We start from the raw sequence: 14,190 nt of genomic DNA on the forward strand, positions 1-14,190 counted from the left end.
TGCGTGTTTGCTGTGAAGGTCTCCATTTGGTAATTAAATAATTCTTTGTATGCCTACCTTGATGAAAATCTCAAGGGGTGTGGGAAACTGTTGAACTTATATTAGTGTGGGTTAAACTATAAGTTCAACAGTGTGAAAATGTGAGATCGCGTTGTAATTTAATTAGGTATAAAACTTCCAAAAAGTACCATTTAGGGCATGTACACTTACATAGGGGGAGTTTACAGTTTTTAACTCGTGAAGTGATGATGCGCATGCTCGTTTGGCCCGAAAAAAGAGTAAATACCAAATACATGAGTAAATGACGTAACACTTATGAAAACACAGGAAAAACACATCAATTTCCTCATATAAACCCACATTTCACATGTAAATGCTATGGCGATAATCATATGTATCCTTAAATGACCAAGATAACTGGTCAGTTTATTGTGGATTATAAGGTAAAGTAAGTTGCTGATGGATGTTTCATGGTTTGCAATGGTGTGTTTCAGGTTAATGGCAATGTGGAAAGCTAATTTATTTTTCTATCTTTATGCTCCCTATATTGTTGTGGGTCTCTTGTGCACTGTCCAGTACTGTCCATCGTGTTGTGATACTAACTGTATAAAACACTTATATTCACGGCTTTCTAGCTCCATCAGTGACGTGAAAAAACATTCGGATAAGATCAGTAAAACAATACAAAGCATTAAACAACCAGACGCGAGGCACAAGCCACAGCTGCGCACTGTTTAATTTGAACAAGTTGTCACATGACAGCCATGGATTCGGTGACGTCAGCGTCTCCAGTACTGTTCTCGCATGTAAACCACCCCTTCTGTGATTTTCCTGCAAAAACAGCACGAGAACTGTGCGAAGAGCTAATTTACATATTAATTGACTCCATTGCCCCAAATTTGCATGCCGTCGGGTAAACAGCAGCTCGTCCCAAATGCAATAAACTAAAACCATGTAAACCCCCGAGAGGGAGAGGGGCATTTCATCTCTGACTCAAGCATATTGTCTTGAGTAAGATCAAAACTACTGTAAACTGTAAACATGTAAAGTCTGCCATAGTTAACTGTTGACATTAAAGAAGTTGGAAAGAGTACAGAACATAAAATCACACATTTTATACTGAACTGACCAGCTTTAACAATACACCATGTTGCTGTACTAATGTGCAACATTTTAGCTTGATTCATTCTAATTAATGTAAGCCCCTTTGCAAGATTAATGATACACATAATTTGGGGAACAGTGTTCTCCGTGGGATCGGTTTCAGAAAGTAGTACATTGAGCAGCATGCTTTAGCACACATATTTTTCCTACAGGGCCACATTATTGAATCTGATTGAATGTCTGGAGTAACCTGTTCTAGTACCGAACAAGACGGCGCTGCTTTCTCCATCCAAGGTTCTCCAGAGGGTGTTCATTTGGTGTCAATGTCATTCAAACAAAGCACTGGTAGATGTTCAGAACTTGCATATGCCTTAAAAATTGCTGAAGAATCCCTGGACTAAAATGTCATAAAATTTTCATTTGACACCTTACACTCACTAGAACTGATTCAGCTATTTAAGAATCACAGGAAAGCAAAAAGGTTTGAAGGGTATGACTGTGCCCAGGAAATGGAAGACTGTCAGATGCACATAAATAGATCATAATGGCAACATTGTAATTATTCCAATTATCCACCTCTATTTAAGGTTGAAAATAACCTCAATACAAAGTTCTAAACCTTACTGCAGTTCAACAAAAAGTGAAACTACCCAGAAATGCATGTTCCCATGCATGTTTTGTGCAAATATGCTAAATGCTAACACTATGGCACTGTGAAAAAAAAAAAAAAAGTTAGCTTTTACATGGCGACTGCCTCATATAAGCTACAGTTTTGTTTAAACATATTGTTCATACAGATTTTGCCTTTAGTTTACTATTTGTCTCATGTGACACTGGATTTATTTTTACTTCATATCTGCCTCACAATTAATGATCCTTTTCCCATAAACATGACTGGATAGTGTTGGATTTAAATGGACATGTTAGGGTTCCATCACTTGCACCATTTAAGACCTGCCTGAATATTATTACTAAAAAGCAACTCCCAAAGGAGAATAACTGAAAACAGTAAGTAAATACACAAGCCTTTACAACAAGGGCTTTGATTTTCTTTTTTTACCTCCTCGCTAGTGTCAGAAATAGGAAACTCTCCAGATTATTTTTACTTCAAATCCCCAGTGGGTTCCTGAGCTATTCCCTTCAGTTACGTGTTGGTGAATCACCAGGTAACAATTGCAGTTTAGCTGTTAAATCTGTTTTATGCCAGTGTTACACCTACATGCTTCACATATTCTGTAAATTAACTTATTAAGTAACAGTTTGTTTTTTTGAGTGTTTAAACTTGACAGAAAAGGTAGTATTCATGAGAAGTTCTAAAATACCAGTATTTAAATAGGAAATTGCATCTGAACAGCATGAATCATTAAAATAAACTGAACCTAAACACAAGACTAAACACAATGCTGTTGACTGCTGCTCCATTGCTAACCCCTGTCTTCACTCAGTGAGACGAAATCTTGACAGTTTTCTCTCGGCTGAATCAATCAGTGTGCAGTAGACTCTAAACACTACATCTGAACTTGTACCCAACCTTGGTTAATTTTATTTTTAGTGGCCTACTTATAAATAAAAACATGCATCTGTTTATAATTTTAGATTTATAGGTAGGTCAAAGTTTTGATTTGGTCTAGGCCATAGTTTAATTAACAATATTTATTGCACTAAATTATATATGTATATATCTAGGTTATTGTGTTTTCCACAATGTCTGTGGAAAGAGAGATCAGATTTAATGGTGCTTTCTTGGCAGATATATGTCGAAATTTTGGACTTTTGTTATTGGAGCAAGTAATGTCACTATAAATGAAAACCCAATATCATATATAATTTCCGTTTGTCTACAATTAAAGTTCACTCAGTCTGGAATTGAACCCTATCTAAACAGTTAACATACACAGTGCAATTGTTATTTTGGTAAACTGGACTTATTTATCCAATGACTTCAGTAGCTCTAGACAGTATGTTCTGAAATGTTGCAAGGTTATTAAGGCATTGTCTGTAAATATATATTATATATATTATATTGCTGACAGCTGTTTCACCAAACAGATTTGTGAGAAAATAATATTACAGGCTCCTTATAAAGTTATGACCAGAACATATTACCCCACTCAATGACCTCTAACATAAGCAAACATTTTTCAAGAAATTAGTTGCTCATATGACTAACAACCCATTGCTGAACCTCCTGCCCCTACAGTTATTTGACAAGGGGCCCCATACCGTGTTACAAATGACCCTTTGTTGAGAAGGAAGCAATATCTCATACCATCATTTCTCACCTGCTTCAAGGCTCTCTTTTCTTGTATTTCTGAGCCTGCCTCTTAGAAGTTAAGTCTTTGTTAAATTATTTAGGGACTCCCTCCGACTGCCATGCAGGACATGATAAAAGCCATTGGTGTTTTTTATTATATATAAAGAGAGGAAGAGAGAGGAATCTGCCGACGAGTCAATGCAATTCAGTCAGCATCAGGGAAACACTAACACGAACTGTACAAAAACATCCTAAAAGCTTGATTTACAATGAAGGTGTTTAAACAATCCCATTACCAGTTAGTGCTCTTTTCATATTATTTAATGTTGTGTGGGTGTTTTTTAAAGTAATATTCAGATGAATTCATTTAGCTTTCTCTGCTCATCTGTTCCACTTTGTTACAGGGTTGCCTATATTAATACCTTCAGTTCGGCTATGTTTTATTCCGATTCAAGCAGGTCATCTGAAAAGACAATGCCAGTTTTGTACTGTCTGCACCAGGACGGATTCTGCAATTATGGAAAAAAAAACTGCTTGAAAAACAAACTAAATAAAGAAATAGATTTTTCTGGTGGAGGAGTGTCTTTACCTACAAAAAAATAGAAAGCAACAACAAATGAATGCATCTTATTAAGGATGGGTTTACAACAATGCTATTTTCAGGTCTCCCAGGGTCAAAGTGTTCATTTGGGGGGTGACAGTCATTTTTAACCTCACATTGGTGGGTTGGACCATGACTGCATAGACTGTCTTGTCTCTCAGTGCACCTGAGATCTGAAAAATGTATTTTAGGACAGGCAAGGCAAACTCCCAGAGGTATTGGAGGGGGGGGGGGGGGGCATTCAGCGTTTCATTGCCAATGATGGTCAGGCAAGATCAGCACGTGATGTCATTTCTCACAGAAATTCAAAACATTCAGGTGACCAGTCTCTTGGCGTTAGCAGTTTTGTCAGGTCTCTGTTGCGAGGTGTGACCGAGAGACAGCGGTTCAAAGTAGGGGTCTGACCGCACAACCTCTGTAGGCAATCCAACACATTTTGACAAACTGCTGACCATCCTGTTTTTCTTGTCCTGCTGTCTTGGAATTTCCATTTCTTCACATGTCTAGACCTTTCTTTTCTCACCATCTTCTAAACCATCTTTGTAGTTCAGTGCCCATAATTCTTTTGTTAAGGTTTTTGTCACCCCAAGAAAGGTTATAGAATGGCAGTTTTATAATGTTATATATATATTAGCAATGTGTAAAGCAATCACAACTATGATAATCAAAATAAAATACTTTTAAACACACAGACATACAAGATTATTGGCCAGATGTGAGATTAATTATTGTTACACTGTTATGTTCATTTTAAAAACTTTTTTTTATCATAACTTAATTCATTCAGTTCTCCTTTCCTGATAGGAGTTCAGTAAGACATCAAAGGTAGTTCCCATAATTGTGAGCAGAAATGTTTACATGTACTTTTTCGACTTGCTACAACAGCATCAGTATTCAGAAAACAACATTTGAATTAAATTAACATTATGGTTTTTATTTAGTTTCCTAACATTTTCCTTTTCTTCCCCCCCTTCATTTTTTAAATGTTTTTTAAGCACCATCAAGATGGTGTTTTGGAAGTAGCTGTTTAAAGCAACAGCAACAACAACAAACAAACAAACAAACATCATTGTTTTTCTAGAACATTCAAAAATAGAACAAGCCACCTATGCAAGATGAATACTCTATCTGCATGAGCAAAAAGATTCAAGGAAGACTGCTTTAATGAACATACTTAAAAGTGAAGATCATTACAGGTTTTGAGAGTCTGATCTAACTTGCATTCTCATCCAGAGGTTTGCAAGAAATGAAAGCCTCTTTGTGGGAATGGATTTAATCCATTCTTTGGCACATAAAGGATGTACCTTTAAACTTGCTTTCACTTCAATGACAACCATGCAAATTGCTGGGAGGTAGGATGCCATCTCATTGACATTGTTTGTTAGAATAACATACTGGAGGGGAAAGGTCCCGTCCAAGGCATTCCAGAGCCACCCTCCGCTGTGTGAAGCTGCTCCAAGAATTGTCACAAGATTGTTATTTACTATAAATTACTAATGTTGCCCCTTTCTTGTCCAGCACCTATGCTCTTTAAGGGTGATATTAGTTGCCCTGGGAAGTTTTCAATATGTTTCCAAATCTTAAGTGTTTTTTAAGATTAATCTTGTAAATAATGTACCGCCAAAACCCCCTATATAATGCAGATATGCCTATATGTGCTTTTAGTTATAGTTCTTAAATCCAAAATAGTATTAGTAAAAATTAATTAGGTTAACAAACAAAAAACAAAACTTAAAAATGAAAAATAAGCTCAGCTTTTAGAAAAAACACTAGATAATAATGTATTGTATTGGAAATATTGTAATAGTCTGTAATAACTATATTTATATAACAGAGATACATTTCTACCCCTTTCTGGTACAGTGTTGAAAATAATAATAAAAAAGGAGGTTGTTTTGATGCTTTTTTTCTTCAGAAGAAATCTAAAGCTCCTTTCATACGAATCACATTTTATGGGCCGACAAATCAATGTAAATCAAATGTGAGGCATAAAATGAAGAGTGTCATACAACCCATAGTTCTTACAGCATGAAACCTCAAAACAGATATATGGGCACAGTGTATATGGAAATACTTTTAATGTATTTTTGTGATTCTACAGATTATGACAAGACCATTTCTTTCTGCAGATCAGATCTTTGATGGGTTATCAAAGGACAGCAGTACCACAAGAGCAATGTGTGCAAAGCATGATAAAGTGAACCTGTTTACTTTGCTGCATATTCAGTACAACATCATCAGTTATTCCAGGCAGTTTTGTTTTGCATATAAATAAAAGAAAAGGTCGCAAGGCATCAAAAATATAGTTATCGAGAAAATAATACACATTTGTTTATATTTTGGTAAACAAATACAAACATTAACACCTCGATGTTGTGTAAAAGTTCTGGAGATTGTGATTAGTCGAGAACGTTGACCTTGGGCCCACCGAATCGTCTGCTCGTGGATGTGGGTGTGGTCTTCTGATCGTTATTTTGCTGGAAACTTCTTTTTCAGCCAAGCTTGATCTCCTTAAGAGTGGGTGCCAGGTTCTTTGGCTAAGGTAAATTCTAACAGGAACTTATTCATGCAATACACAGAGTCCAGCAGTATATTTGGCACAAAAAAGGGAGTGAACAGAGTGAACATTGTATACAATTAATAACGTATATGTAACTATTTCTGACAGAAATGCTTTTGCAATATGCATACAATATTGGTAATCACATAATTCTTTACTTGTTGATGTATTACTGTTGGAAAATCCTGGAGTGTATACCAAAATTGTATCTTGCAAAATTACCTTTTATATAGACTTCATTAAGGGTCTGTATGAATGTACAGGGTGATGTGAATTGTGCACTGAACAGAATAATTCACATATACATGTTCTTTTTGTATTAAACTAAAAGTTGGTCCATTCATTACAAATATCAACAGAAAGATCCCTTAAAAAAGTGGTAACGTGAGAGCAGGAGCAAAATCACAGCTGAAAAACATTTTTGACATAACTCTTTATTTTTACAGCCTTCCTAAATTCCTACTTTACAATTTAAAAAAAAAGATTTACATCAGCAATTTTGGCGTATCACATTTTCATATCTTAAAGGCTCATAGGTAGATTAAATTAGCAGAAATGTAAATAAAAAAGTCGCTCTAAGGGCAGGATTAAATCAAAAATGTTCGCAATGCGAGTCGCTCACAGACGCATTAGCGCATGTCTGCGAATGGAAATCGTGCTGCTAAACTATCGCGGTATTAAATCTGACCCGATTTGCACCACAAAACGACCTTCTCGCAGCTCCTATCTGGAATAAAACACAGTTTTTACACAGCCGCTACTACAAAACTACACCACTGTACTCAGTCGCGCTTTCATGTTTAGTTAGATCCTACTTTCTTTACATTTTTAATGTAAATCCCATGATGTACACTTTGCTATTAGCGGCTGGTTAAAGTTGTATTTAATCCTGCCCAAGAATACAGTGGGAGTGGTCCCATTTTTGCGGTATTAAATCAAGAAAATATCTGTGAGAAAACACCCTGAAAATGCTCTTTCAGCTCCTCTAGTTTCAGACACTGCATTGTCTAAAGCCTCTCGCGGTTGTGGCACAGTGGAAAGAAAGCCCGTCCGGCACAGGTTTGCGCAGGCGCAGCTCCAGGTTCATTCGCAGCCTCCGCGGCTCTGTGTGTCCAGTGGAAATAACTGATTATTGCTACAGTTACTACAATCCAGCTGTACAGTGCGGGTAACCAATGACATGTTGCGCCCAACATCCACACAAACGAAATGTTGCCTATTGTTCATGCATAGAGAGAAAATGTTGTTATTGAATATCATTTTATATTATATTTTGTTCAGCAATGTGTCAGTGTTCATTTCGATTACGTTTTTTATGTATTTTTTCATGACTTGTCTAATTCACTCGTTCGTTTATTCTGCTGTTGCTTTTTTCATTGTTCTGAAAACCACTTGATGTCTTAAAAATGGTTTCCTTCTGAACACATCTTTCGTGGGAATAGTGCCTACTATTGAGTAAATATTCATCCTCACTTGTACTCACTACAAAGTTATGTATATTCAGCCTATATCATATATAAGGGGGGTGTTTTCATGCATGATACATTTGGCATTAGTTTAAAGTTTTACATGTAACAGAAAGGTGGGCTGTGTTCCTTTCAATTAAAAATTTGAAAATGCATTTGATACCATTACAAAACTATCAACAAAACTACTCCTACTAATAGCTTGTTAAAACACATATATATTTGTGTATAGGTAGCTTAAAACCAATCATAATTGTTTTCAACTTAAAAATAAATACAAATCTATCTATCTATCTATATCAACAGATAACATCAAAATAGTTCTTGTTTCTCTCTGCATTTGTTTTCAAAGAACTGCAGCTCCATAAAAGAACTAGTAAATTAGTTAATAAAATAGTTATTGTTTCTCTCAACATTTGTTTTCAAAGAACTGCAGCTCCATAAAAGAACTAGTAAATTAGTTAATACACCCTCTAGCGGTTGGATGAACGTCATATCAATCCCAACCAATATTACTACATTTAAAATAGGAAGCACAGGAATCATTTACTGTTAATAATATATATATATATATATATATATATATATATATATATATATATATATATATATATGTGTCTGTATATGTATACAATTGATCAATCGAGTAATTCAGAATTCAGGTGCAACATAAAGCAGAGGGCCCTGTGGGGTCCCAGGTCCAAAGATGCAGACCCCCATTATACGGGATACTGCAAAAATGTACATTCACAAATGGGGCAAAGCAAGGGCAACACACTTTAGCAAGCACAAATAAACATCACACGAAGACAGACTGAAGAACACAAGAGGATGATGGGTAATGTGACATAACAGTTTACAGAAGAAAACAAAGTAAACCACTTTGAAAAAAGACCCCCGTCTCGTGACCTCTGGCTAGTCAGTTTACAAGTTCATGGCCTTCACGCAGCCAGTGTGCAGGTAGGTGGTTTTCAGTTCTCGATATTCCCACTCTAGTGAGTATAACCAGACCCACTCACTTCCCCCTGCAGACACTGCACCCTGTTCTTTGTTAACTTCAGTTGCATTGTATTCGTTTAAAGTTAATAGTTTTTTTTTTACATTTATTGCTCTCTATACTTTTGGCAGTAAGTTACAGTAACAACCAGGGCTGGCTCGAGGTCAAGCGATCTGTCTCCTTGTCACAACATGATCACACCCTAGACCACTGCCTAGTTTCCCTAATGATTGTGCCAGTCCTGGTATGAATAGTGATTCAAGTTTACTGTGAACTGGCAGACATGACTGAATACATAAATAAGTAAATAAGTAGCTCCTTTAAATATTAACTGCTACTTCTTTGCACATAATAACATCTAATTAAGCACAAACAATATCTAACTGCAACATATTGCTTACAAATAATGTATTCTTACGCAATTCCGACGTTCCTACAATCAGCCGAACAGGCATCAATCTCGAAAGATCACATTCCAGTTTATAACAAGATCCAGAAGTAAGGCAAAATCAGAGTGGAAAACTGGTAACAAGCAAATTCTTTTGATACGAGTGTGACTAACAGTTTAATTTGGAATAACCACTTCAAAGGAATCTGTGAGTGTTTTCTACCGTTTTCCCCATAGGGATCCATACATTACTTTTCTGTTTTAAATATGTTTTAATGCCATTCTGATTGCCTAATTTCTCATGGCAGCAACTCTAGTTTGGAAGAAGCTGACAGGATGGGAGCACAAGGGCACGTGATTGTGATTGGATGTAAGTGGCATAGCCTATCTGTTCTGGGATGGTTTTACTTATGAGGATGCCGTTTAGGCATGTTTGGATAGTTCATCTGTAGGACGTGTCAGCATGTGGCCGTGACGTGCAGCTGTAAGGAGTCAAAAGTAGCATTAAATCTCAGGGCTAATTGAAAACATAAAAATTGTCTTAGCAGCATTTAGTCATGTGTGGTTTTTGAAAAATGTTCCGCAAAAAAAAAAAACTTGTATTTTTTACATTATTTTTAACATGTAGGAGGGCATTCGGTACATGCAATCTGAATTCCCTGTCATGGAAACCTGCTTATACGCACAGAAAGCTTTGACCAGTCTTACAATTTCGTGTGTATTTGTCTCAATAAAATCATACAGTCTCAATAAACCAATGTAACTGTGGTCACTCTGGTTAATACCAGTATGTGATTCTTGGGAGAAGACCTCAGTTGTGTGCTACTATACAACCTTATGAGACAGTTGCACACTGTGTTAAAGCAAACCAAAACCGAAAGCTGGCGCACACACGGATAAAACATACATTTCAGAACATTTCAAACTGTTTTTGGGGGCAAACAAGCATTGGTATAAAAATGAGAAGAAAGAATACATAAATCACTGTTTCAATAACCAGATTCATATCCCAGCATAGAATGTATTATGAGTGTGTCATAACGTCTTATCAATATATCATTTTCATGAAGCGAATGGGGTGGTTGTCAACACTTTAAAGTGATGAAAAATAATCAGAGTGCAAGATATCTGATTTAAATCTGAGAGCAGTGACCCGTTTCAAAGTACATGGGTAGGTCTACAGTGAAGTTTAAAGCACATGGCATTCAGGGCAGCACTGACACATGATCTTCTCAAAGTTGACAATGGCCAGGTTAACCTAGCATGTACTGTTAGTGACCACCTGAGTATATAGCTATATAAGTGAAATAAAATAACTTTACTGTAGGTCGCCTTGGGTGTCTGCTTAGAACTACATAATAATAATAATAATAATAATAATAATAATAATAATAATAATAATAATAATAACTAGAATGTGAAGTATCTGAACATACTTTGTCTGCATGTGATATAAGTTCTGCATGATATACCTTTAATTTAACCATTAATTGACCTTGCTGCTGATTGGCTATCGAATGTACGGCTCAATGCTGATTTTCAATCGACTGTACAGCGAAGGATTGCATTAGCTCTATAATGGAATTGGGTTCCAGCACTGTTGACAATTAGTTTTTCTGTGTTTTCGATCAATTATATATGAGTAATTATTGATCATATCCATACCAAAAGCGCAAGCACAACACTAAGTATTATGGTGAATCACTGTAACAAGTTTGGTATGTGTTGTGCAAGAACTGTATGAGGAGATAGTGTTTGGACGTACAGGATTAATATTAATAATAATATTAAAGATCTTGCAAGGGAACAAGACTCTGGATGTTCTCACATGCAGACTAATCATTCATGGCTTCCAAATGGCCCTTGACTTGCTAAACATAGAACACGTGTGGGATATCTTTGGCTGACATCTCCAACAATGTCAGCCAATGGCTTTGAGTTCACAGGGTTTGGGTGTGGCTCTCCAGATGAGATGGCTCTGGATTCCTTAGTTAAAGCCTGAAACATGAGAAGGATAAGATGTCGCTGCCAAGCCTGCTTGTTATTAACAATTGACAGAAATGTCAGTTCATAACTGAATCTTATCAAAAAAAGGCTGTTACCCCACATTAACTCTTTCCACCTGGGAGGGTCGCCTGAGCTATTCTTTAAGATATTTTCAATTCAATATACAAATCTGTGGAAATACATTGGAAAACAAGTGAAGGCACTGAAAAGCTTTTGAAAAGCACTTTAACTCTCGATGAAGCCAACTGGATAATAGTTATTATGGGAACCCACTGTTCCATGTATTAATTGCCCTGGCATTATAGAACATTATTTTCTGTTGATTCAAAACATCCAATACTCTAAACATTGTGTTGAAGTGTATATGCAGGTGCACCTACATTTATAAATATCTTTGAGACAGACGTCTTCTATTAATGAAGACTACAAGGAGCACATTATATCCCTTTAGAGATATTTTAAGTTCTCTCAATGAAACATAAACAGACAGCTCCATAAAAAGTCACCAGGCTAGGGAGACTGATTACCATTCCAAATAAATTCCCAATATTGATGAAGTCTCTGCTTTAATTCTTTAGTAACTTTTATTTCCTAATATCCCCTTTGTCTGACAGTATATTCTAACCTCTGACATGAGAAAGTCGGTCAATAAACTCGCAGGACTTTGATCTGAAGGATTACGGGATTTCTTTTCATGCAAAGTGAAATAGTGGGATAAGCAAATCAAAAAGGACTTCTTCCAATGAGTGGTTTTCATGTATGAACCACTGATATCCAAGGTGTCTGGAATTTGAGAGAAACCGCCAGTTTCAAAGCCAAATGTTTAACTAGATTTATAATGCTATGTCAAAGCACTTAGGGAAATGTGTTAAGAGCAAATATTTTCCAAACTTTCCCCCCCTTCGGTGAAACTTACCTTAAAGGAATATAAATTGGAAAATTATTCAGTATGTAAAAATGTGTGTGTGTGTGTGGGGGGGGGGGTTGCTGGAGGTAGTTTAGGACTTTAATATGACAGATCATATTTCCTTCATGTGGATTACTGATGATTACTATTAGCTCATCATTGACAAATGTACCCTTGAAGTTACAGTTAAGAAATGGTTTGACCTTATTAATTGCATATCTCTTTATTTCCTCATAAGTGGGTTTGTTAAAGCACAATTAGTCATGCTATTCCAAATTAATGTAAAAAGAAAATACATGAAATCAATATTGTTACATCACCTTTCACAGTAAATTGGCTGGATATGGTGGACATATAAAATAGTAGTACCTTCATAAAAGGAGCTCGGCTCTGTTTTATGCCTCATAGTTGTTGAAAAAAAAATCATATTCTGAGAAGCACTGTCTCGCACACCTGGAAACAATGCAATACAAAATACATCCTGTTCAGGGCTGTAGGATTTTAGACGTTATATATGAAGGTTATTTCATTTAATATGTCTACCAGAAGCCAATATTATCAATATAATTTTATCAGATATCAAAATAGTTATTAACCAATAGTAATCTATAACATAACACACGTTAAAAATACATTTGAAATAAACTGAAAACAAAACCTTTCATCCTGTGAAAATAAATAACTAAACAAAACATAGAATACAGCTACTTGAAACATTTCTCAAGCAAAAATATGAAGTATAAAAAAAGATATAAAAAAAGCAGTCAAGATGGTTCCTTAAGAAATTAAGGAAGATCGTTTCATAGTTCTGGTGATTTAAAGAGGAATGCATTGATACTTTCCATTTTTCCACGTGTCTTGGGAATAGTAAATAATCTTCTCTGACCAAAGTGAATGATTAGATGCTTATGGGATTAAAAGATCATTTAAATACAATGACAGAGTCTACTGAAAACCAACCAAATGAAAAGGAACACCTTAGAATCAATCTTAAACTGGACAGGAAGCCAATGCAAGGCTGGTAAAACAGTGGTAACATATAATCATGCCTATGTTTTTGCAGCAGCATTTTTTATAGGAGCTGCAGAAAAAAAAAAAAAAGCAGAACACTTATTTATGTAGAGCAGCAAGAAGTAGAAATACCAAACATGCAATGAATTAAACAGATTCCCACTTATCTCTAAACATAAAAAGTCTACAGAGTTTGTGATGTCAGTTTATCATAGAAAACATTAGACTTTTCTAATTGTAAGACCGGTAAATGCATTGTGGCTGCCAGTTTTTATTGTTTTTAAAAGTGCTGAGATGGTTGCAGTAATAGCAAACAAGTTAGATATCTAAGGTGAAAAGCATTACACAAGAACAAAACTGTTAGCAACTGTTCAGTGAATGCTTTGCATCAGCAGTATATGGTTACAGTCCATCCTTCATGGAATACGTAATTAAGGGCGATTTTCTGTGAATCTGCAAAAATGGCAAGGAGATGAGGGTTCCCAGATATTTTGATGAGCTATACTAAAATAAAGCTGAACAATAAAAGACAATCCTCCTATAGTTATTATTAGTTCAAGTACAGCAACATCTGACATATAATTTATAGTTACCTAGTATTAATTATAAGACGTTGCTAAAATGTATTTAAAAAAATAATAATAATAATAATAAAAAAAATAATAATTTAAAAAAAAAAAAAATTATATATATATATATATATATATATATATATATATATATATATAAGACAGGTTTATAGACATAAAAAATCAAACAACAGAAAATTATTTAAGAGTAGAAATTAAGTAGTATAAGTAGAACACACACTATCAAAGTTCAATAATATCTGTTCAATAATTAATTTCTGCTTGTGTAGAATGCAGTAGTACAAACAGACATATATATATATATA

Source organism: Amia ocellicauda, chromosome 18 (assembly GCF_036373705.1).
Source record: "Amia ocellicauda isolate fAmiCal2 chromosome 18, fAmiCal2.hap1, whole genome shotgun sequence".
Lineage (NCBI taxonomy): Eukaryota > Metazoa > Chordata > Actinopteri > Amiiformes > Amiidae > Amia > Amia ocellicauda.